The sequence below is a fragment of the Rana temporaria genome, chromosome 9 (genome assembly GCF_905171775.1).
Source record: "Rana temporaria chromosome 9, aRanTem1.1, whole genome shotgun sequence".
NCBI lineage: Eukaryota > Metazoa > Chordata > Amphibia > Anura > Ranidae > Rana > Rana temporaria.
The window spans coordinates 16,396,024-16,422,040 of record NC_053497.1 but is presented as its reverse complement, the minus strand read 5'-3'; the positions used below and the strand labels follow the sequence as shown (position 1 = coordinate 16,422,040).

Below are 26,017 nucleotides of genomic sequence, written 5' to 3'. Positions count from 1 at the left end.
CGAGTGTCACTGTCAAAGTGTCCCTCCTGACTTGATTGGCTATTCAAAAATGGCGCCGGGTGGCGCCATTACGTATCCGTGCATGCGCCGCCCAGCGGAGCGGATACAAGCTTTCCCGATCCTGGCCGGCTTCGGGCTCAGAAAAGCTTGTATCCACTGGGCCGGGCGGCACATGCACAGAATAGCCGATCGAGTCAACAGGACTCAGGAGGGACACTTTGGCAGTGACACTCGCCATAGGCAGAGGACGGAGCCGTGACAGCACAGCCCAGAGTCCAGCCCTGCTTCAAGGTAATAAAGAAGATGGTGGCAGGAGGTGATGGTGGCACTGTGGCAGGAGGTTGTGGGGCAAGAGGTGATGGTGGCACTGGGGCAGGAGGTGATGGTGGCACTGGGGCAGGAGGTGATGGTGGCACTGGGGCAGGAGGTGATGGTGGCACTGGGGCAGGAGGTGATGGTGGCACTGGGGCAGGAGGTGATGGTGGCACTGGGGCAGGAGGTGATGGTGGCACTGGGGCAGGAGGTGATGGTGGCACTGGGGCAGGAGGTGATGGTGGCACTGGGGCAGGAGGTTGTGGGGCAGGAGGTGATGGTGGCACTGTGGCAGGAGGTTGTGGGGCAGGAGGTGATGGTGGCACTGTGGCAGGAGGTTGTGGGGCAGGAGGTGATGGTGGCACTGTGGCAGGAGGTGATGGTGGCACTGTGGCAGGAGGTTGTGGGGCAGGAGGTGATGGTGGCACTGTGGCAGGAGGTTGTGGGGCAGGAGGTGATGGTGGTAGGAGGTGGGGGTGGTGTTTTAACATACAATTATTTATTTATTTTTAAAAGAAAAGTAATTTTCGGTTTCAGCCTGACAGTTTTTTTTATTTCGGTTTCGGTTCTGAAATTTCCATTTCGGTGCACCTCTACAGGCAAGTACAAACATGTATGTTATTTTTATAGGGGGAAAACAAAAACGACTTTGCAATCACTTTAATGAATAGAATGCATCAGGATAAAGACCCTTCTGCCTTTAGAACCACTTTAAGGTCCACCAGCTGCATATATGCGTACAGCCAGTGAGAACAGGTTTAGGGAGAATGCTTTTTGAAGAAATATAATCCGTGTGTAGCCAGGCTGACCCTCTTACTTCAATATTTTTAAAGTGGATGTAAAGCAGGGGTAGGCAACCTGGGGCCCTCCAGCTGGTGTGGAACTACATTTCCAATGAGGCATTGCAAGGCTGGCAGTTACAATTCCTCCCAGAAGCATGACCTGTCAGCGTCAAACTGGCACAGGACCCTTTTTCCCCCGCAGCTCAGATTCGCACTGCACTGATGTGAATGGCACTAAGGGAAAACAAGGTTATTTTAATAACTTGCGAATTTGAGAAATCACAACGGCTCAATTTCGCAATAGAATTCGCAGCAGTGTGAACCGGACCTTAGAAGATATTTCACTTGTAGTGCGCCAATGATGTAATTGGCGCATGCGCCGGGAAGAAACGGACCTCTGTTTCTTCCCTAGCGTGTGCCGTTACCGAAAGCTCCCTCACGCATGCACGGGAGTGACGTCACGCGGCTCTGGCCAATCACAGAGCCAGAGTCCGTGGCCATGGAAGGAAGAGGGACGAAAATAAAAACGCGGTGTTCACAGGGGATGGCGTGGGCTTCGTTTTTGCAGACAAGTGTCACATATGCTTTTCATTGGCAGGGTTTGCACAGAGCAAAAAGTGGAAGTAAAACCCATTGGGGTTTACTTCCTCTTTAAATAGTTTAGTAAAAAGCAAAAATGGTCAAATAATTGTAGTAATAATTATATAAAATATAGCCATCTTGAAGCATTTCCACCACGTTGTTACCAACAATTACAACCGAGAATAAAAAAAAAAAAAAAAAAAAACCAACCAGCAAGCTTTCTTAACCACTTAAAGCGGGGGTTCACCCAAAAAAAAAAAATTTTAACATTAGATTCAGCCGAGTTGTCAGAATGACAATCGGCTGTTTTTTTCCCCCGTACATACCGTATTTTCAACGCCGCTTCCGGGTATGTCTTCTGCGGGACTGGGCGTTCCTAATTGATTGACAGGCTTCCGACCGTCGCCTACAGCGCGTCACGAGTTGCCGAAAGAAGTCGAACGTCGGTGCGCAGGCGCCGTATAGAGCCGACTCGCAGTCCAGCTTCTTTCGGCAACTCGTGACGCGCTGTATGCGACGGTCGGAAGCCTGTCAATCAATTAGGAACGCCCAGTCCCGCAGAAGACATACCCGGAAGCAGCGGTGAAAATACGGTATGTACGGGGATAAAAAAAAAACAGCCGATTTACATTCGGCACTGCGTCGCTTTAACTGACAATTGCACGGTCGTGCAACGTGGCTCCCAAACAAAATTGGCGTCCTTTTTTTCCCACAACTAGAGCTTTATTTTGGTGGTATTTGATCACCTCTGCGTTTTTTTTTTTTTTTTGCGCTATAAACAAAAATAGAGCGACAATTTTGAAAAAAAGTCAATATTTATTTTTTGCTATAATAAATATCCCCCAAAAATATCTAAAAAATATCTAAGCGTATATCGGCGTGAAGGGGTCCTTAAGTGGTTAACTAGGGTTCCTCCAAAAGGTTGTTAGGGTTTCCTCCAGCATCATACAACTTGTGCCTCTCAGACGAATAACCCCGGACACCACTGATGTTTAAAGCGGGAGTTCACCCATTTATTAATTGTTTAATCTTCTCCCCTTAGATTCCTGCTCGTTCGGTCTAGGGGAATCGGCTATTTGTATTAAAATATGAGCAGTACTTACCCGTTTTCGAGATGCATCTTCTCCGTCGCTTCCGGGTATGGGTCTTCGGGAGCGGGCGTTCCTTCTTGATTGACAGTCTTCCGAGAGGCTTCCGACGGTCGCATCCATCGCGTCACTCGTAGCCGAAAGAAGCCGAATGTCGGTGCGGCTCTATACTGCGCATCGACGTTCGGCTTCTTTCGGAAAATCGTGACGCGATGGATGCGACCGTCGGAAGCCTCTCGGAAGACTGTCAATCAACATAGGAACGCCCAGTCCCGCAGCCCATACCCGGAAGCGACGGAGAAGATGCATCTCGTAAACGGTAAGTACGGCTCATATTTTAAAACATCTAGCCGATTCCCCTAGACAAAACGAGCATCCATCTAAGGGGAAAAAGTAATATAAAACGGGTGAACCTCCGCTTTAAGCCCCATACACACTATCAGTTTTCCTGCAGGTTTTTGTTTTGGGTTTACCAAAATCATCTAATATGAGGTCAAACCTCAACAGTTTCAATTTGTATGCAATCAGGCAGGCCCTTGCACTACATGGTTTTGGTAAACCTGAAGAGAAAAACCTGCAGGAAAACCGATAGTGTGTATGGGGCTTTAGCTAGCTGTAAGCATTGAATTCTTCCCACTGACCACGAATGTAAGAGGCGTCCTTCCCTGAGATCATTACACAAATGTATCATGAGTTGTAGATGTAGTAATGTTTTAGCAGGGGGTTCCTTGTCACCGGAAAGTTATTTCAAGGGTTCTTCCACGTACACAAGGTCATCTCTTAACACACATGTTAAACTGTGAAGAGAATAAGCTACAGCAATGGTAGATCATGCCAGCAGCTTAGGCCACATTGGTCTACAAATCAGGAGAACAATACAACTGATTATTGCAAAAAATGTTTGAGAAGCCTCGATTTCAGGCAGATAATGCAAACGGTCTATAAAGAATTTGAAATACACAGAATCTGAGGAACGATCCCATTAAAGGGGTTGTAAAGGAATTTTTTTCCCTAAATATCTTCCTTAGTGCAGTCCTCCTTCACTTACCTCGTCCTTCGATTTTGCTTTTAAATGTCCTTATTTCTTCTGAGAAATCCTCACTACCTGTTCTTCTGTCTGTAACTCCACACAGTAATGCAAGGCTTTCTCCCTGGTGTGGAGTGTCGTGCTCGCCACCCTCCCTTGGACTACAGGAGAGTCAGGACAACCACTAACACACAGCTCCTTTCTCATTCTGCAATGTAGAGCGTTCTGACTCTCCTGTAGTCCAAGGGAGGGAGCGAGCACGACACTCCACACCAGGGAGAAAGCCTCGCATTACTGTGTGGAGTTACAGACAGAAGAACAGGAAGTGAGGATTTCTCAGAAGAAATAAGGACATTTAAAAGCAAAATGGAAGGATGAGGTAAGTGAAGGAGGACGGCACTAGGGTAAAGGAAGATATTTAGGGAAATAAATTGTACCTTTAATGGGATCGTTCCTTAGATGCTGTGTATTTCAAATTCTTAATAGACCGTTTGCATTATCTGCCAAAAATCGAGGCTTCGCAAACGTTTTGCAATCTTCAGTTGTCTTGTCATACTTATCCCTTTGATCGCCCCTGGTGTTAACCCCTTCCCTGTCAGTGTATACAGTGACCGTGCATTTTTTTTTTTAGCACTGATCACTGTATTGGTGTCACTTGTCTCCAAAAAGTATCAATTAGGCTGGCCATACATTATACAATTTTCTTTTAGACTTACCAAAACTATATGAGGTCAAACCTAAACGCTTTCAATTTGTATGCAATCAGGCAGGCCTTGCACTACATAGTTGAAGGTAAAGCTAAAAGGAAATTGAATAAGAAAATTGCATGGCCAGCCTTGGTGTCAGATTTGTCCGACTCAATGTCGCAGTTCCGAAAAAAATAAATAAAATTGTAATATATACACATACATAATGTATTTTTAATAATGAAAGTCTATAAATCTATCCCATAGTTCCTTCCGGGGGCTGAAGTGGTCAAGTCAGCAGCCACAGTATTTGTAGCTGTTGACTTTCAGTTCCTCTTCAAAAAGTTCCCTAGACTTCTCCTTGGACAATTTATATTTTACTTCCTATTTTTATTTACTTTTTTGGCCACAGCTACAAAAAAATAATAAAAAAAAAAAAAAAGTGTGTGTGTATATAAAATATATATCCACTTAACCTTCTGAAAGATTTACCCCCCCCCCCCCTTTAAAGCCATTTTTGTGATACGGCACTGCGTTACTTTAACCGCCAATTGCAACAGTGTACCCAAATAAAAAGCTATGTCCCCCCCCGTCCCCCCAACAAATATGTGGCATTTGATCACTTCTGTATATTTTATTTTTTAGAAGACAAAAAAAGAAAGACCGAACATTTTGAAAAAACAAAAAACAAACATAAGCAATAGAAAAAAAAAAAAAAAAATGTAAAAAGTCAAATTTCTTCATAAAAACTTGAACAATATGTATTCTGCTGCCATTAAAAAAAAAAAATCCCAATAAGCAAATGCTTGCGCAAAAGTTATAGCATCTACAAACTTTTGGATACATACACACACACACACACTGGAATATTTTTTTTATATACTAGTAATTGCGGCAATCAGCAACTTATAGTGGGACTGCGCTACTGCGGTGGACAATCAGACAATGACACTTTTTGGGGACCAGTGACACCAATACAGTGATCAGTGCTAAAAAAATATGCACTGACACTGTACTAACACTGGCTGGGAAGGGGTTAAACATCTAGGGTGACGCGCTCTCCCAAGGGGCGCGCTCCCAAGTCATTCATTAGGCACCCATAGCCAGCAAATGTATGACTCGGCCCCGCTCCCCGGATTGGAATCGATTGACAGCAGCGGGAGCCAATGGCTGTGCCGCTATTAATCTATCCAATCAGGACACGAGACACCAACCATAGCTGGAGAGGAGAAGAAAACTGGGCTCAGGTAAAACGGCAAGGCTGGGGGGCCGATGACTGCAAAACGTTTTTTCACCTTAATGCAAGGATCCTCAAACTACGGCCCTCCAGCTGTTGTAGAACTACACATCCCATGAGGCATTGTAACACACTGACATTCACAGACATGACTAGGCACATGATGGGAAATGTAGTCACTGAACAACTGGAGGGCCGTAGTTTGAAGACCCATGCCTTAATGCAGGGGTCTCCAAACTGCGGCCCGAGGGCCAGATGTGGCCCTTTGCTAGCCTTTATCCGGCCCTTGGGGCACTATTTCTTCCACCGATACCACTACTACAACTCATAATGGGGATAGTACGCCTATTAACCACCAAAACTAAGGCCATATTTATTCTCGCTCATGCCGTGCCCATAACATTTTCTGCCCCTGTTGGCCACAATCCGGCCCTCCTCCAGTCTGAAGGACAATAAAATGGCCCTTTGTTTGAAAAGTTTGGAGACCCCTGCCTTAATGCATAGAGGATGCATGAGGGTTTACAATCCCTTTGAGCCACACAGATGTCTATTAAAGGGGTTGTAAAGGTAAATGTTTTTTTCACCTTAAAAGGGGTTTTCCATCCATTTTTTAAGTTTATTAAAAGTCAGCAGCTACAAAAAGTGTAGCTGCTGGCTTTTAATAAACTGACACTTACCTGCTCCAGCGACGCGCCGGCCGGGGGTCCGCTCCTCTCCCCCCCCTCCCCGGCCGGCGTCTTCATTGTCACTGTGGGCACCCGGCCGTGACAGCTTTCGGCTTCACGGCCGGGCACCCACTGCGCATGCGCGAGTGGCACTGCACATGCTCGCCCCGCGCTGCGCCGTTTGATTGGACAGGCGATCGCCTGGGACCTGTCACGTGTCCCAGGCGCTCGCCTACAGGGAGGGGCTGCCAAAAGGCGATATGACGTATCGCCTTTGCAGCCCCTCGGCGAAGGAGGAAGTGGGACAGGAAGTCCCCTTCTCCTGAAGTCCCCACTCCCCCCCCCCCCCCCCCCCCCCAAAAAAAATTACATGCCAAATGTGGCATGTAAGGGGGAGAAGAGTGGGTTAAGAGGAAGTTCCATTTTTGGGTGGAACTCCCTTTTTAATGCATCCTATGAAAAAACATCCGACGGTACCGCCACCCCCCCCGAACCCCCGTTTTACTTACCTGACCCCTCGAAAGTCCCGCGTGCGTCCATGTGATCCTCTTCAGTTCCCAGCCTGGCCGTTGATTGGCTAGGCTGGATGGATTGATAGCATCGCAGCCATTGGCTGGCGCTGCTGTCAATCACAGCGGATGACGCGGCGCAACGGGAGGCAGGGCCGAGTAAAACAGTCGGCCCGCCGCTGTATCACAGGAGTGCGCTCGCAAAAGCTTACCACCATGCAAGCTCCCTCGCATGAAGGTGGAAAGCTTTTGAAAGGAGGAGCCAAGGGACCCCAGAAGATAGGGTTAGGGGACACTCTGTGCAAAACGAGCTGCACAGTGGAGGTAAGTATAACATGTTTGTTAATAAAAAAAAAAAAAAAAAAAAAAAAAAAAAAAAAAGGACAGTTTGCCTTTAGTGACCCTTAAGTAGTACCTGAAATTACGCTGACCTTGCTACTTTGAAATCGCTGACGTAGCGCAATTTCAAGGTAGCATCAACGTGAACCAGGGCTAAATGTCACTTTAAACATCTCCAGAATTGCAGCATAAAAAGGAAAATCAATATAATCGTAGCTTTAGAGCCGGTTCACACTGGGGCGGCACGACTTGCCGAGCGACTCTGCAAGGCGATCTGCCCACGACTTCAGAGGCGACTTGCAAAATGATTTCTGTATTGAAGTCAATGCAAGTCGCCTCTGAAGTCGTCCCAAAGTAGTACAGGGACCTTTTTTTTAAGTCGAAGTGACTTGAGTCGCTCCCATTAGAATAGTTCCTAGTACAGGGTGGAAAGTGACTTGAGTCGCTCCCATTAGAATAGTTCCTAGTACAGGGTGGAGCGCGTCTTGTCAGTCGCCCCCTGTGTGAACCGTCTCTTAGCCAACATAAAAGAAACATAGCATGCATGAAAACAATGTAAACTTCACTTCTTCTAGACAAATCAATGTTCAAATAAAAAACACACACAGCAGTCCCCTTGTAATAATACAGCGCTGTCTTGCACCGCCGTCAATAATGCTGTGTTATATATACTAGGAACGGGCAACGTCCCAAGATAGCGGGATCCTGTTCCAAAACCAACAGTGATAAGAATAATATGACAACATAGTAAAGCTACCAAGCGCTCAATAGTACTTTATGAATCACTTTAACCCCATCGCTGCCAAAGCAAACCCTTCTGTGTTAAATGCCTTCTTTCTGTAAATAACAGCAAAAAACGAATTAAAAATTCTAAAAGAATACAAAGTAAAAAAGACATACAACAACTGCAAGGAAAAACAGTCCAGCACAGTCCTACGGTACTTCAGCTGATCTAAATGCAAAACAAAATAATGTAATAGGCTTAAAGCCAAGAGAGACCAAAAGGTATATAAATACGGCTACCAGGGAGAAAATCAGCGATGGGTTTGCGCTCACACCGGCATAGTCCCCCCCGTAGACTCCTCTCCCCCAGCCAGCCAGCCGGACGGTCCTACACCATGCACTCTTTGTATGGCAAGTGTCAGAGAGAACTGGAAAGTGCAGAAGGAGGACAGAGATTCTCGATGGAAGAATACCGGCAGCTGGTCTGAGGAAACTATCAAGTTTAGATTCTAGCTAAACCAGTTCTCTCTCATTGTGGATGAGCTCATCGGGCCCCGGAGAAGAAGAAACATAGTTCAGCTCCAGGTTATGACCTATGCAGATAGGAAGACCAGAAACAATCCTAGCTGCATAATATAGGCGTTCAGGAAATGATTAACCTTTTATATAAAACTTCACGATATGAAAACCACCTTTTTCCCCACGCCAAGATGTAGCAAAACGAGTTTTAAAAATATACAAATTTCCCATGATTAATAGACAATTCAAAGTTGTACAAAACTTTCTCTTTTCAATTCTTATGCTGCTAGCATTAGTAAATAGATAGGAAGGTAATATTAGATATACTTGTTCTAACCCCTTACCGCCCGCCGATATACGTCTGCAGCATGGCACGGGCAGGCAAAGGGACGTACCTGTACATCCCCTTTAAGAAGTGGATGTAGAAGAATACGGCCTAAACTGAGGGGGAAAAAAAAACGTTTTTTTTTAATATATATTTTAGAGGATATTTATTACAGTACAAAATATTGATTTTTTTTCTCAAAATTGGCGCTCTATTTTTGTTTATAGCGCAAAACATAAAAAAAAAAAAAAACGCAGAGGTGATCAAATACCACCAAAAGAAAGCTCTATTTGTGAGGGGAAAAAAAAAAACACATCAATTTTGTTTGGGAGCCACGTCGCACAGCCGCGCAAGTGTCAGTTAAAGCGACGCACTGCCGAATCACAAAAAGCCGCCAGGTCCTTTAGCTACAAAATGGTCCGGGGCTTAAGTGGTCAACTCCATAAGGACCGGGCCTATTTTTCCAGACTCTTAGGCTGCATTCACACTATAACGCGGCGCATTTTGCCGCGACAAATAGCGGCGTATTGTATCGCGATTTGCCGCGAAAAAATGAGACGTTTTAACCTTTTTTTTACAAAACATTTTACTTTGATGTCTATGCCGAACGCCGAAAATCGCCTGAAAAAAAGGGTCCGGGACTTGTTTTCAGGCGGCAGGCGTTTCGGCGTGAGATGTGAACCATCTCCATAGACAAGAATGTAAAATCACCCCTCCAGCAGCACGAGCGTCGGGCGTAAATACGCAAAGGTGTGAATGCAGCCTAAACTTTACAAGTTTAGGCTGCAATTTTTTGCTAGAATTTTTTTTTTTTCTAACACTCTAGAGAATAAAATGGCAGTAGTTTGCAATACTTTATGTCACACCGTATTTGCGCAGCGGTCTTAAAAGTGAATTATTATTTTTTGGGGGGGGGGGGGGGGGGATTCACTTTTTTTTTATAAAAAAAATAAGCCCACAATAAAGTTAGCCCGATTTTGTTTTTATATTGTGAAAGATAATGTTACGCTGAGTAAGTTGATACCCAACATGTCACTGTGGCTTAACATTGCACCCGCTCGTGGCATGGCAACCAACTTTTACCCTTAAAAATCTCCTGAGCTAGTATGACTAGCATACGAACTCATTATAAATTACATACCTTAGATCGAAGCCCCCGCATCGGTCCTTGGACACGTCCTCAGTTGCCGCTATAATACCCGGAGTGACTTCCGGAAATCGCCGCTCCAGTGCTGTGACTGGCCGGAGCGGCGATGACTCCCGCGCATGCGCGTGGAACGGCACGATCCTCATGCATGCGCACATTTCCGGCAGGTTCCCATTCAAGAGCCGCCGTGCTCAGTGCGCCTGCGCTGTTGTCTATGGCGCGAATGCGCCGTAGACATCGTTTCCCCCTTTTCTGCAAATATCTCCTTAGTCATGTAGGTTAAGGAGATATTGCAAGCACCTACAGGTAAGCCTTAATGTAGGCTTACCTGTAGGTGCAAGTATGCTATCAGGGTATACAACCACTTTAAAAATGTCTACAGGTTGCATGTTTTCAGTTACAGAGGAGGTCTAGAAGTATTACTCTCGCTCTAATGATCACATGGTGGCGTTTGCCTTAAATAATAAATTAAATAGCATTTTTGCTTTGTGAGGCTCAGATACAGTTATGTTACACCTTAAAACAGAGAAGTACAGCCAAAGCTCATTTGGCTCTACTCCTCCTATTTATCAAAGGATTGCAGTTCGATCTGCATTCCTGTGACCCATTTTCAGCAGACAGCGGGCTGAAGTCTGCTGCTGTCACAGAGCCAGTCCAGGCTCGGGCAAGATTGTGATCTGTCCACATGCCTGAAACGGCACCCAGCTCAGCCTCTCAGCGAGGCGCTGACAGCCCTGACCTGACCACTACCGCCCCCTCCCCAGCCCAACGCTTCAGTGAGGGAGGAAGGGGGCGGAGCAGAAAGAGAGGACCGACAGTCACTGGCTCTCTGCTCACGGAGCTCTGAGAACCAAGTAATCGGCAGTGTTTGATCGCTCGGTTCTCAGTGTTAGAGTCGGCGAGGGAACAGATGCAGCATTGGATCAATACTGCATCCACCAAGTATGAATCCGCAAAAATAAATAAACACACACACATACATTATATATATATATATATATATATATATATATATATATATATATATATATATATATATATATATATATATATATATATATATACACACATACACACACACACACACATATATACATACATATACACACACACACACATAAACACAGTTTAGTTTGTTTATTAGGAAAGCTCTGCCTTAGGATGCATACACACCTGAGCGTAGGTAGTTCTTTCCGGCGTTTTGTCACGCGTATTCATGCTTATCTGCGCGTTTGCATACAGCGTCGTCCGGCATGTTTGTACTTCGACGTTTTTTATTTTGGCCAATAGGAAAAATCATCATCTTTTCATCACTTGTTGCTATGTTGGTAGATTTTTGTATCTTCTGCCTGGGTGAAATGTTCTATTGATTAAAGCGACAAAACGCCCGTAGCAAACGCTCGTTGTCGCGCTAGTCGCTTGAATCGAGCATTTCCATTACTTTCTATGGGAAATGGAAACGCTCAAAAACGCCCGATTCGCGCGACAAAAAAGGGTCCGGAACTTGTTTGAGCTTCAGGCGTTCGGCGTCAGGCGTCTTGGAGTGGAGATGTGAACCATCTCCATAGGGAATAATGAATTTTTCCCCCCTCTAGCGTTTGAGCGTCGCGCTTCAGGCGACCAAAACGCTCAGGTGTGAATGCAGCCTTAAAGAGGTATTAAACTCTGCTAGTTATTTTTTATGCCCCACCCCCCGTGGGTTTATTGCCATAATGTGCTATGCACTGCACATTATGACAGACTTACCTGTGATGGGATGCCCTCCAGCGCTGTACAATGCTCTCATGGTCCCGTCTTCTGTCTTTTTTCTAGGTGCACTCTGGTCGTGACGACGTCCCTCCTGCGCACACGGGTCATGTCATCACACCAGAGCGGGCGTTATAAATGTACACTAAGCTGTGCGTGCGTGGCTCAATGTACATTCATGCTGACAGGAAAGGGGAAGCATTCATGAAAGAGACCATTAGGATCTTTTCTGTCAAAAACCCTGCCCATCCAGATTTTTGGAACTTTAAAAAGCAACCCTGGGACTCGGTCTAGGCTGATGTTGTAACTCTGCTGCAAATAGAAGGAAACATTTCCTCAGTCGTTATAACTTCAGAGCACATCACAAGATGAAAGGCTACAAAAGCAGGAGCTGATCCGTGTCAGACATTCGTTAACACTGCCAACAAGCAAACTGGCATCTTAATCCAGGAAGTAGATACTGACCCTGGAGGCCTCTAGTCCTTCTGGACAGAAAAACAGAAAGTCATTGTCACGAGGAGTACTGCGATCTCCCTGAGAGCTAATAAATTCCTCAAGTTTTAAAGTGGTTATATGACCGGAAAAAAAAAAAAACTGTAAGACAAAAAAGGCATAATGATCTAGTATACACCACATACTAGCTCATTATGAAATACTTACAACAAAGGAAGGATTGGGATTATAGCGGTGCCAATCACAAATTAGTCAGGAAGTTTCTTTAAAAAAAAAAAAAACGACAATTATACAAATTTTTATACAATATTAACAAAATATAATGGTCACTACATATTAAAGTACACTGAATACAAAATACAAGAATGGATAATCCCAACATGTTTCAACCAAACATTGGCTTCTTCAGGGAAATAGTATACATTCAGTGTAATAATGAAATTCTACAAAAGAAAACAAATAATAATGCAATATATATATATTAGTGCTGTCAAACGATTAAAATTTTTAATCGCGATTAATCGCATTAATGTCATAGTTAACTCACGATTAATCGCTCTAATTTATGACGAATTTCCCCACAAATATCGCACAATTCTGCAAGTGATTATAATTTATTATCGCTGTTTTCTAGCTGATCTAAAACCATTTTTGACATAAAGGGACACTTTTGGACAATCTACAGTTTTTCAGGCAGAAAGAATAGTTTTTATTTTATAAAAGAACATGTAGGGCACTGGGCAGACCACTAGGGACAAGGGGGGTGTGTATTTTTTACATACAGTACTGTAATCTATAAGATTACAGTATACTGTGTGTATTGTGTTTGTTTACTTTTTTAAATTTGGCGCCGTTCTCCGCTCCCGTGCGTCGTAACGTCGCAGGGAACGGAGCTCGGCGGCACACAGGCACTGTGAATCGAGCGAGGAGGACCCGCCAAGCGAGGAGGACCCGCCAAGCAAGGAGGACCCGCCAAGCAAGGAGGACCCGCTCGATCACACAGCGGGGTGGCATCGCTGGATCCAGGGACAAGGTGAGTAACTTGTCTGTGAATCCAGCGAAAAGGTAAGCCGCGCCGCTGCACACTCTGCATGTCCACCCAAGGGCTCCTGCGTTAATCGCGCGACAAAAATATTGACGGCGTTAACATGGGTTTGCGTTAACACCGTTAATATCGCGTTTAACGCACAGCCCTAATATATATATATATAGTAAATTCAGTACGCAAGATGGAGCTCAGAGACATCAGGGTACTGGGGGTCCCATAATAGTCCAACCACAGAAGTGGCCTCAAACATTTCACATATCGATATGTGCAATGTCTGAGCTCCAGCTTGCGTACTGAAAAAAAAAAAAATTATATATATATATATATATATATATATATATATATATTTTGCATTGTTATGTTTTTTTTTTTTGAATTTCATTACACTGAATGTATACCATTCCCCTGAAGAAGCCAATGTTTTGGTGAAACACGTTGGGATAATCCGTTCCGGTATTCAGTGTACTTTAATATGTTGTGTATTAAAGTATGGTTGTGTATTTATTATGCTCTTACTTTTGATGTGCAAACAATAATAAAAATGTATTGGATTTAAAAAAAAAATTTGTAGTGACCATTATAATTTTGTCATATATATATATATATATATATATATATATATATATATATATATATATATATATATATATATATATATATATATATATATATATATATAGGATTGCATTACATACAGAGTGTAGAGTTCAGGGGGTTACACACAGAGTGCAGAGCTGTCACTTGTAAACACAGAAACCAGACTTCTGTGTTTACAAGTGATTGTGGTGAGCAGGCACCAAAGGGTCTGAGCCAGAGGTGGTGGAACTGAGTTCCCCCAAGTTCCCCCTGAAAAAAAGCCGTATGTATGTAGATGGATAGATAGGAGAGAGAGATTGAGATTGTATAATAATTACGTCTTCTTTTAAAGAAACTTCCTGACTAACGTGTGATTGGCACCGCTATAATCCCAATCCTTCCTCCCTTTGCCATTACTATAACAGGGATGAGGCGCCATATCTAAAGAGGACACACAATCCACTTTCCTGACATTTATGAAATGCTTACCTCTGAACAAAGCGACGGCATAGCCTCCTGGTCACCATTGAGGGAGCCGACATGTTCCCCTCTGCGTTTCTTTTGGGGGTTCACGGCTCCGGCGCTGCGATTGGCTGGAGCCACAATGACGTCATACCTGCGCATGCTCACGGGAGTCCTCTTTCCAGCAAGGAGCTCCGATTTTCTGGCAGCATCCACCAGACAAGACCTTCAGAGCTCTTGTGCCGCCGACGTCAGCCGCTGCATGCAAGGTGAATATTTCCTAAACCGTACAAGTTTAGGAAATATTCATTTCAGCCACAGGTAAGCCTTGTTATAGGCTTACCTGTAGTTAAAAAATGTAAAAGCGGGGTATGCACTGAAATTCAGACGGAAGCCTACAGTTCGCAAACCCTATGATCAGTGCCCCGATTACATTAGAGTGCCACCAACCATTGCCCACCACTGCAAACAAACAATCAGTGCCCACCATATCCAGAAGTCAGTACCACCTCATCTGCGCACATCAGTGAAGGAGAAAAATTACTTATTTACAAAATTCGCTTAAACCACTCCTTTCCCCCTTACATGCCACGTTTAGCATGTAATTTTTTTTTTGGGGGAGGGGGGGAAATGGGGGGAGTGGGACTTCCTGTCCTACTTCCGCCCAGGGACCGCTTAGGCGACACGTCATATCGCCTACAGCAGCCCCTCCCTGTAGGCGATCACCTGGGACACGTGACAGGTCCCAGGCGATCGCCTGTCCACTCAGGTAGCTCCGCTCGCACATGCGCAGTGTGTGCCCAGCCGTGAAGCCGAAACCTGTCACAGCCGGGTGCCCACAGTTAGAATGGAGGCGGAGGTGGGTGGGGGGGGGGGGGGCGGTCAGAGCTCCGGGCGTTGCTGGACAGTGGTGCAGGTTAGTGTTTATTAAAAGCCAGCAGCTACACTTTTTGTAGCTGCTGCCTTTTAAAGTGGAGGTTCACCCCCCAAAAAATCTATTTTTAACATTAGATTGGGCCTAATTACGGGAAGCAGAATCGGGTGTTTTGTTTAAAATCAATGCAGTACTTACCATTTTAGAGATAGATGTTCTCCCGCCGCTTCCGGGTATGGGCTGCGGGACTGGGCGTTCCTATTTGATTGACAGCCTTCCGACCGTCGCAGCCAGCGCGTCACCAGTTTCCAAAAGTAGCCGACCGTCGGTGCGCAGGCGCCGTATAGAGCCGCACCGACGTTCGGCAACTCGTGACGTGCTGTATGTGACCGTCGGAAGGCTGTCAAATAGGAACGCCCAGTCCCGCAGACCTTACCCGGAAGCGGCGGGAGAACATCTATCTCAAAAAAGGTAAGTACTGCATTGATTTTAAACAAAACACCCGATTCTGCTTCCCGTAATTAGCCTCAATCTAAGGTTAAAAACATTTTTTCCAGGTGAACTCCCGCTTTAATAAACATTTTTTTTTTTTTTTTTTAAGTGTATTTTGTGCGTGTACTCGAGAGAGGAGCCGGACTGCAGGAGTTGGGAGTAGGCAGGCCTCCCCCAGAGGCAATCTGCCACCTTTCTCCATGCCCCGGGTGGCAATGGCGGGTGTGTGAGGGGGTCCTCCCACACAGCCCGCCCTACCTGTTCCGCTTTGAAGCCCAACGGGGCAGAGGGACTCCCTATAAGGGAGTGAGAGGATTTTGCCCGCTCAACCAGCCCCGTTAGTCCTTCGCCTCTCTTTTTAGAGACCGCGTGGTCAAAGTGCGTGCATGTTAACCCAATTTCGAGTGCGTATAAGTGTGGTGGTTTTTTGTGGGAGGGGGGTGGGCGTACTAAGCGCAGGCTTACCTCGCATAGCACACCCACCGGGAGCCGGGCTGAGACCACCAAACTCAATTCACATGTAGCCGAGACCCGAACCCCTAGCTGCTTGTCAGCGCAGTGCCAATCGCGTTGAGCCACCGCAGCTCCCTCGCTTTAATAAACATAAAAAAAAGTCTGGAACTCCGCTTTAAATACCACCAAATGAAAGCTCTGTATGTGTGAAGAATAGGATAATAAAAAAAATGGTTACAGTGTAGCATGACCATGCAATTGTCATTCAAAGTGTGACAGCACAAAAAAAATGGCCTGGGGAGGAAGGGGGTGAAAGTGCCCGGTAGATAAGCGGTTAAAATATAAAAAAAAAAAAAAACGGACAATGCTCAGCGATCACTACCACACTTCTGTAATACTTTCAATGTCATGTGATAAGAAAACAAATAGAAGAGCACATTGTGTGAAAATCAATGGCTGGTTTGGCAGGAGGGGAAGGCACACCACATGCAACAGTATCTTCTGTGACAAGTCCAAACAAAAAAAAGTGTGAGAAGAAAAAATAAAGTAGACGAACGCACCGACGAAGCCGCTTGCCCAGCTATCCCTGCTTAAGCTTCCAGCGGGCAAGGCTTTGTAAACTGGCAACACACAAGCAAAACACTTTTATCTGCACCAAGAGAAACATTTCGGAAAATGGATTACTACGAAAAAAAAAATAAGGCAGACGGCGGAAACCGGTTATCATTTTAACTCCAATGACATTTAATCACACGGTACACTCAGCAACCTCAATCAATGCAAATGACATAACTTATTCATTACACCCGGCAATGATACAGAAAAGGTGGAGTTTGGCGTATATAAAATAAACAAAAGCCAAAACCAAGAAACAAAGCCACGCTGACTCCCGGCGGCATTAATCCCACGGCGCCGCGCTGCTGGGCTTACCATTTAACGTGAAAGCCGGCATTATGGAGACATAAAGAGTTCGGCTGATCAATCATTAGCCAAATAATTGCCTTGTTCACAGTGTAAATAAAGATAAACGCTAATCGCTAAGATTTATCAATTATACGGAACGTCATTTCTGCAGAATATAGTACAAGACACGCGACAATGTACACATCCCACGCGTTCTGAAGACGCAGTTTCAGGAAATAAAAAAATAAATAAAAAGCAGTAATAATAGAATCAGGCAGGTAAAGCCATATTGGAGAGAAAAGGTTTAACTTTGCCCTACAGGTAAGCTTAGAAAAAGCCTCACACGTAAACGTCCTGAACTTGTACCATTCAGTAGAAATCGACATCAGCGCCAGCCCATGACATCATTGGCGCAAGCGCAGTATTCTCTGCATTCGCAGACCACCGAGTGTGCCATTAATACAGACCGCGCACCGGTGACGCCATCACGGCCTGGCCATTCAAACAGCCAGAGAGCAAAAAATCCAGACCAGGCGAAGATGAAAGTGGTTATAACTCCGCGCTGGAGGGCTCCTTCAGTAGGGCATACCAACACATTATATACCTGCATGGGGGGGGGGGCTATGTTAAAAATTCTATTTGGAAAGTTTAAAAGGATATTAACCACTTAAGACCCGGGACCATTATGCAGGTTAAGGACCTTGCCCCTTTTTGCGATTCGGCACTGCGTCGTTTTAACTGGCAATTGCGCGGTCGTGCGACGTGGCTCCCGAAGAAAAAATTGGCGTCCTTTTTTTCCTACAAATAAGAGCTTTCTTTTGGTGGTATTCGATCACCTCGGTTTTTATTTTTTGCGCTATAAACAAAAATAGAGCGTCAATTTTGAAAAAAAAATAAATATTTTTTACTATAATAAATATCCCCAAAAAAGATATTAAAAAAACTTCCCCCCCCCCCCTTAGTTTAGGCCGATACGTATTCTTCTACCCATTTTTGGTAAAAAAAAAAAAAAAAATTGCAATAAGCGTTTATCGATTGGTTTGCGCAAAATTTATAGCGTTTACAAAATAGGGGATAATTTTATGGCATTTTTATTAATTTTTACTACTAATGGCGGCGATGAGCGATTTTTTTCGTGACTGCAACATTATGGCAGACACATCGGACACAATTTCACAGCGAAAAGTGCTATAAAAATGCACCGATTACTGTGAAAATGACAATGGCAGTGAAGGGGTTAACCACAAGGTGGCGCTAAGGGGTTAAGTGTGTCCTAAGGGAGTGATTCTTACAGTAGGGGGGCCTGGCTGTAGATGCGACGTCACTGATCGTCGTTCCCTATATCAAAGAACAGACGATCAGTGTCACTGCCAGAATGAAGAAAGGTGTGTTTACACTCAGCTCTCCCCGTTCTTCAGCTCCTGTGACCGATTGCGGGACACAGGCTGTGATCGGGTCCCGCGGTCACGGAGATTCGGACCGGGTCACGAGGGCGCCACACTCGCAACCCACGGCTGGGCTCATAAAGGGGACGTATATATATATATATGTGCCGAGCCGTGCCATTCTGCCAAAGTAAAATCATAATGGGCTGGTATGAATCCCCCGCTGGTGGCCACCTTCACCCGTCTTCCTTCTGGGGGCCATGGACTCCATCGCTGCGATTGGCTGCAGCGACGATGACGTGACTCCCTATAGAATCGGCAATAATCGTGCCCTTTCTTCAGTGCGCATGCTCCAATGACGTTGGCACAAGCGTATGGTAAATATCTCCTATACAGGTTTAGTAGATATTCCCAGTACCTACAGGTAAGCCTTACCTGTAACCACTTTAAACCTATAACCAAAAAGGCAATTTATTATTAATATAATACAGGATTTATATAGTGCCAACAGTGTGCACAGCACTTTACAATATAATGCAGCTTACCAATCAGTGGTGGCTGCATTTGTTTTCTTTGGCTCCCCCCCCCCCCCCACTGTTATCACCTAGTGATCTGGTCAGCAACACACATCCTGTATTAGCGAGGGGGCTCCATAGAAATGAGCACAGGAGACACAGCAGTATTTTCAGGCTGGAGGGAGGGGGGAGGAGAGTGTTAAATGTATTAGCACATTAAATACATCAACAACTTGACACCAAACTCCAGCTCACCCTTTGTAACCAAGTACAGCACCCCCCCCCCCCCCTTAAAATTATTAAATTAATAAATAAAAGCTGATCATTTAAAGCCCCCCTGCCAGCATTAAAACGGTTTGTCTCGTTAAAGTACACTGACACATTCTGATAGAGAACTTGTGCTTTTGAAAAACAGACTTGCTGTCTGGATCTGAAAAAAAGGGAATGATCCAGGCTTGTGACATGCCATGTAAATAAGTGAAAAACCAATTGTTGTTCAGCCCCTAACTGCATTTGTTATCTCGGATTCGAATATTTTGTTTTTTGCTGTCTGGATCACCTGATGAAAATAGAAAGAAAAGGAGAGAGATAGAGATATATATATAAAATGTTTGCTTTTATTTTTTAAACTGCTTTAAGCCCTCGTTCACGTTGAGCACAGTATTGAAAATATATTTCATATTCTAGGTTCTTCCACCTTTTGCAGCAGACACATCTCTAGAACTGGTAAGAGGAGACTGTGTGAATCCGGCCTTCATGGTAGAATATCTGCTAGGAAACCACTGCTAAAGAAAGGCAACAAGCAGAAGAGACTTGTTTGGGATAAAGAACACAAGGGATGGACATTAGACCAGTGGAAATCTGTGCTTTGGTCTGATGAGTCCAAACTTGAGATCTTTGGTTCCAACCCCTGTGTCTTTGTGCGACGCAGAAAAGGTGAACGGATGGACTCTACATGCCTGGTTCCCACTGTGAAGCATGGAGGAGGAGGTGTGATGGTGTGGGGGTGCTTTGCTGGTGACACTGTTGGGGATTTATTCAAAATTGAAGGCATACTGAACCAGCGTGGCTACCACAGCATCTTGCAGCGGCATGCTATTCCATCCGGTTTGGGTTTAGTTGGACCATCATTTATTTTTCAACAGGACAATGACCCCAAACACACCTCCAGGCTGTGTAAGGGCTATTTTACCAAGAAGGAGAGTGATGGGGTGCTGCGCCAGGTGACTACCTCTTGAAGCTCATCAAGAGAATGCCAAGAGTGTGCCAAGCAGTAATCAAAGCAAAAGGTGGCTACTTTGAAGAACCTAGAATATGAAATATATTTTCAGTTGTTTCATACATTCATAGTTGATGCCTTCAGTGTGAATCTACAATTTTCAGTCATGAAAATAAAGAAAACTTTTTGAATGAGAAGGCATGTCCAAACTTTTGGTCTGTGTATATGTGTGTATATATATATATATATATATATATATATATATATATATATATATATATATATATATATATATATATATATATATATATATATATTCACACTCAAAATTCGGCAAAAGTAGCGCAGCGCCACAAAGTCAGCATCGCACCAAGTGAAACCGTGCCACTGCTGGCAATAGGCTGCGACTTGTCCTGCGACTTGTCCTGCCAGATCGATTCAATGTGAACGATGGCTAAAGGATATCTACATCCAAAAATCTTTTTCTTCTAGTTAGGGATGGAATGGGTAAAGGTTAGAACCCTTGTCAGGCTTAATAGCCCTCTGTGGATCCATTAGAGAGATCTTCCCTCCTGGTGACACTTATTACCAGATAGGCCAGGGATATGCAACAAGGAAACGCACAAAAGCTGGCAGTTCTAGTATTTTCCTTTTAACTCTGCCTGTGTTGCTATTGAATATTTTCCCTCACAAGTTCAAACTGTGTCACCAGAACAGGAAGTGAGAGGAAATCCTTCTAACAGAGTCCCGGAACAGCAGGAAAACCTAGTAGGGGTTTTAAGCCTTCACCACTCTCCAAAAAGGACAACTTTAAACTCGCTTCTACTTATGGGCTGGGCAGGTGTGACGCTACAGGATACAACTATTCCAGAAAAAGTACCAGTTACAATTACCGGTAACGGATTTTCTAGGAAATCTTCCAGGACGGCAGGCCTACTTAAAACCAGGTGTTACGTCCTGGAAGATAACTGGAGAAAGATGTGCAGCCAATAATATATAAAACTCTATAAAAAATTAAAACTAGAACAGATAAGTAAAATATGCATGTAAAAATCAATTAAACTCAATAAAACCTCCTTTTGAAGAGTAGGCAGCCCCTTCAAATTCAAAGACATCTGTAGACCCTCCCCTCAAAAGGTTGGAAACGCCCTTTAAAATCAGCAGACCTTCCCCTCAAAAGGTGGGGTGACAACCTCTTCAAAGTTCAGTAGACACTCCTCTTAAAGGGGGTGGACAGCCTGTTCCAACTCAGTAGATCACCCCCCTCAAAAGGGTGGACAACCACATCAAAACCTTTCAACAGCCCCCTACAAGTTCAGACTCCCCTCAAATATGTGGACAGATTCTTTAAACTCCATAGGATCTCCACCTAAAAAGAGTAGACAAACCCCTTTCACCTCAACAGAATCTCCCCCTTAATGAATGAACAGCCCCTTCAAATGTAATACAATCTAGACAACCCCATCAAATATAATATTCCGTTAAAGAGCAGACAGCACCTTATAAACTCAAGCGAATCTTCCCTCGAAAAGTGAAATGCCCATACCCAACAGAAGAGTCAACAACCCAATCAAACAAAATCTCCTCTCTAAAGGTTGGCAGCCCCTTCAACCTCAACAGGAACTCCCCTTGATGAATGAACCTCCCCCTTCAAAACACAATAATATCCCCCCTGGAAGTGTGGATAGCCCCTATCATATTGACAGCCCTTTCCAACTCAACAGAATTGCCTCCTAAAGAGAACACAACCTCCTCCAAACTCAACAGAATCTACCCTTGACAGGGAGACAAATCAATAGAATTTCCCTTTGAAGAGTGGACAGCCCCTTCCAACTTAAAAATAAAAACCTCCATTTGAAAAGTAGACTGTCTCTTCAAACTTTACAGAATCCCCCCCTCAAAGAGTGAACTGAACAGTCCCTTTAGACAAGGTAGAAATTCCCCTTGAAGAGTAGACAGGCCCTTTCACCACAACAGAATCTCCTTCTGTAGATTATGTTGAGTCTCCTCAAACTCAACATAATCTACCCTCCAAGGATGGAGTTTAAGTTGGCTGTCCATCCATCTCCCCAAATGTAAGACTATTGAGTGTAAAAGGGACTTTCCACCCCCCAAAGGGAAGACCCTATTGGATTTCAAGGAGCTTTATACTCCCAAAAGGGTAAGTCTGAATTTAAAGGGGCTGTCCATCCCCAATAGAACACACTATTAAGGTTAACCTCAATAGAGTCTTCCCTTGGCAGGGTGGACAACTCAACCTCAATACAGTCTTCCCTTGGCAGGGTGGACAACTCAACCTCAATACAGTCTTCCCTTGGAAGGGTGCACAACTCAACCTCAATAGAGTCTTCCCTTGGAAGGGTGCACAACTCAACCTCAATAGAGTCTTCCCTTGGAAGGGTGCACAACTCAACCTCAATAGAGTCTTCCCTTGGAAGGGTGCACAACTCAACCTCAATAGAGTCTTCCCTTGGAAGGGTGCACAACTCAACCTCAATAGAGTCTTCCCTTGGAAGGGTGCACAACTCAACCTCAATAGAGTCTTCCCTTGGAAGGGTGCACAACTCAACCTCAATAGAGTCTTCCCTTGGAAGGGTGCACAACTCAACCTCAATAGAGTCTTCCCTTGGAAGGGTGCACAACTCAACCTCAATAGAGTCTTCCCTTGGAAGGGTGGACGACTCGACCTCAATAGAGTCTTCCCTTGACAGGGTGCACAACTCAACCTCAATAGAGTCTTCCCTTGGAAGGGTGCACAACTCAACCTCAATAGAGTCTTCCCTTGGCAGGGTGGACGACTCAACCTCAATACAGTCTTTCCTTGGAAGGGTGGACGACTCAACCTCAATAGAGTCTTCCCTTGGCAGGGTGCACAACTCAACCTCAATACAGTCTTCCCTTGGAAGGGTGGACAACTCAAGCTCAATACAGTCTTCCCTTGGAAGGGTGGACAACCTTTTAAACCTCACAGTCTTCCCTTGTAAGGGTGGACAACTCTTTTAAAAAAGGAGTTGTCCACCCTTTCAAGGGAAAACTCTGCCCGGGACTGTACACCAGCCCAAACGACCAATCTATTGGACTTAAAAGGGGCTTTCCACCCCCAAAGGTACGACTCTCGAGTTTAAAGGAGTTGTCCACCCCTCCAATAGAGTCTTCCCTCAGAAGGGTGGACAACGCTTAAAGCGGTAGTTCCCCCTCCAAAAAATGTTTACCCTTAGATTGATGCTCATTTTGTCTAGGGAAATCGGCTAGTTGTTTTAAAATCGACGCTGTACTTACCGTTGTAGAGAGCGATCTTCTCCGCCGCTTCCGGGTATGGTCTTCGGGTATGGGCGTTCCTAATTGATTGACAGGTCGCATCCATCGCGTCACGATTTTCTGAAAGTAGCCGAAAGTCGGTGCGCAGGCACCGTATAGAGCCGCGCCGACGTTCAGCTTCTTTCGGCTACTCATGACGCGATGGATGCGAAATCTGTCGGAAGACTGTCAATCAAGAAGGAACGCCCACTCCCGAAGACCCATACCTGGCTGAGAAGATTGCTCTCTACAACGTTAAGTACAGCGTCGATTTTAAAACTAGCCGATTCCCCTAGACAAAATGAGCATCAATCTAAGGGTAAAAAAAAATTTGGAGGGGGAACTCCCGCTTTAATCTCAATAGAATCTTCCCTTGGAGTGGTGGGCAACATTTTTAACCTTAATAGTCTTCCCTCAGAATGGTGAGCAACTCCTTTAAACCTTAATAGAGGCTTCCCTTGGAAGGGTGGACAACTCCTCTAAACTCCATAGTCTTCCCTCAGAAGGGTGAACAACTCTTTCAACCTCAATAGAGTCTTCCTTTGAAAGGGTGGACAACTCCTTTAAATCTCAATAGAGTCTTCCCTTGGCAGGGTGGACAACTTAACCTCAATAGAGTCTTCCCTTGGCAGGGTGGACAACTCAACCTCAATAGAGTCTTCCCTTGGCAGGGTGGACAACTCAACCTCAATAGAGTCTTCCCTTGGCAGGGTGGACAACTCAACCTCAATAGAGTCTTCCCTTGGCAGGGTGGACAACTCAACCTCAATAGAGTCTTCCCTTGGCAGGGTGGACAACTCAACCTCAATAGAGTCTTCCCTTGGCAGGGTGGACAACTCAACCTCAATAGAGTCTTCCCTTGGCAGGGTGGACAACTCAACCTCAATAGAGTCTTCCCTTGGCAGGGTGGACAACTCAACCTCAATAGAGTCTTCCCTTGGCAGGGTGGACAACTCAACCTCAATAGAGTCTTCCCTTGGCAGGGTGGACAACTCAACCTCAATAGAGTCTTCCCTTGGCAGGGTGGACAACTCAACCTCAATAGAGTCTTCCCTTGGCAGGGTGGACAACTCAACCTCAATAGAGTCTTCCCTTGGCAGGGTGGACAACTCAACCTCAATAGAGTCTTCCCTTGGCAGGGTGGACAACTCAACCTCAATAGAGTCTTCCCTTGGCAGGGTGGACAACTCAACCTCAATAGAGTCTTCCCTTGGCAGGGTGGACAACTCAACCTCAATAGAGTCTTCCCTTGGCAGGGTGGACAACTCAACCTCAATAGAGTCTTCCCTTGGCAGGGTGGACAACTCAACCTCAATAGAGTCTTCCCTTGGCAGGGTGGACAACTCAACCTCAATAGAGTCTTCCCTTGGCAGGGTGGACAACTCAACCTCAATAGAGTCGTCCCTTGGAAGGGTGGACAACTCCTTTAAACCTCAATAGAGGCTTCCCTTGGAAGGGTGGACAACTCCTTTAAACCTCAATAGAGGCTTCCCTCGGAAGGGTGGACAACTCCTTTAAACCTCAATAGAGGTTTCCCTTGGCAGGGTGGACAACTCCTTTAAACCTCAATAGAGTCTTCCCTTGGAAGGGTGGACAACTCCTTTAAACCTCAATAGAGGCTTCCCTTGGAAGGGTGGACAACTCCTTTAAACCTCAATAGAGGCTTCCCTTGGAAGGGTGGACAACTCCTTTAAACCTCAATAGAGGCTTCCCTTGGAAGGGTGGACAACTCCTTTAAACCTCAATAGAGGCTTCCCTTGGAAGGGTGGACAACTCCTTTAAACCTCAATAGAGGCTTCCCTTGGAAGGGTGGACAACTCCTTTAAACCTCAGTAGAGTCGTCCCTTGGAAGGGTGAACTCTTTTAAAGGAGTTGTCCACCCTTTCAAGGGAAGACTCTGCCCGGGACCGTCCACCACCCCAACCAAAGGACCAATCTATTGGATTTAAAGGGGCTTTCCACCCCCCAAAAGGTAAGACTCTTGAGTTTAAAGGAGTTGTCCGCCCCTCCGGGGGCTCAGACTACGGACTTGAAATTAAGTGAAGATAGGCAAGCAATGAAGAAGTCATCTAATCCCTGTAGAGATGAATGACAGATGATATGGGGGGGTGCATTGTACCCAATGTGATATCTATAGAGATCGGTGACACCATGTGATGGCACACATACACAGACAGACATGACCCCCCTCCCCCATCACACACACATCTCACCGGCTTGGTGTCGGGGGTCCCCGGCCGCCCCCCTCTCCTGGTAGTTGTAGGGGGGGGGGAGGGGATGATCCGGGATTCCTCTCGGTATAGGAAGGGGGTGTGTACGGTGCGGAGAGGGGGGCGCCGATTCTTATACAGCCGCCGCCTCTCACCTCACACCGACCGACAGGAGCGCGCACGCGGGGGCGAATGGGGGGAGCGCGCACCTCTCTCACGCGCGTCCCCGATCACAAAAAAAAAAAAACCCGGGACGACACGGATTAATAATTGATACGGTTAAGGAGGTAAATTAAACAAAACGGGATGAATGGGGGGCAGACAATGGAGGAGAGACGGAGGCGCGGCTGTGCGTGTGTGAGGGAAAAGCCCGCACCGGCCTATACACACATCATTATCCCCCCCCACACACGGCACACACTCTACGGACAACCAAACGGGTT

The 26,017-nt window shown here is 45.3% G+C and overlaps 1 protein-coding gene across 1 annotated transcript in view; it reads right to left on the bottom strand.

Moving 5' to 3' along the window:
• Nucleotides 1–25,810, bottom strand: part of WNK3 (WNK lysine deficient protein kinase 3) — a 216,159-nt gene extending 190,349 nt beyond the window's left edge. Inside the window, exon 1 of the mRNA XM_040325190.1 lies at nt 25,578–25,810. The gene's annotated coding sequence lies outside the window, so the exon portion shown is untranslated. The remainder of the gene's footprint in view (nt 1–25,577) is intronic.
• Nucleotides 25,811–26,017: the final 207 nt, after the last annotated feature.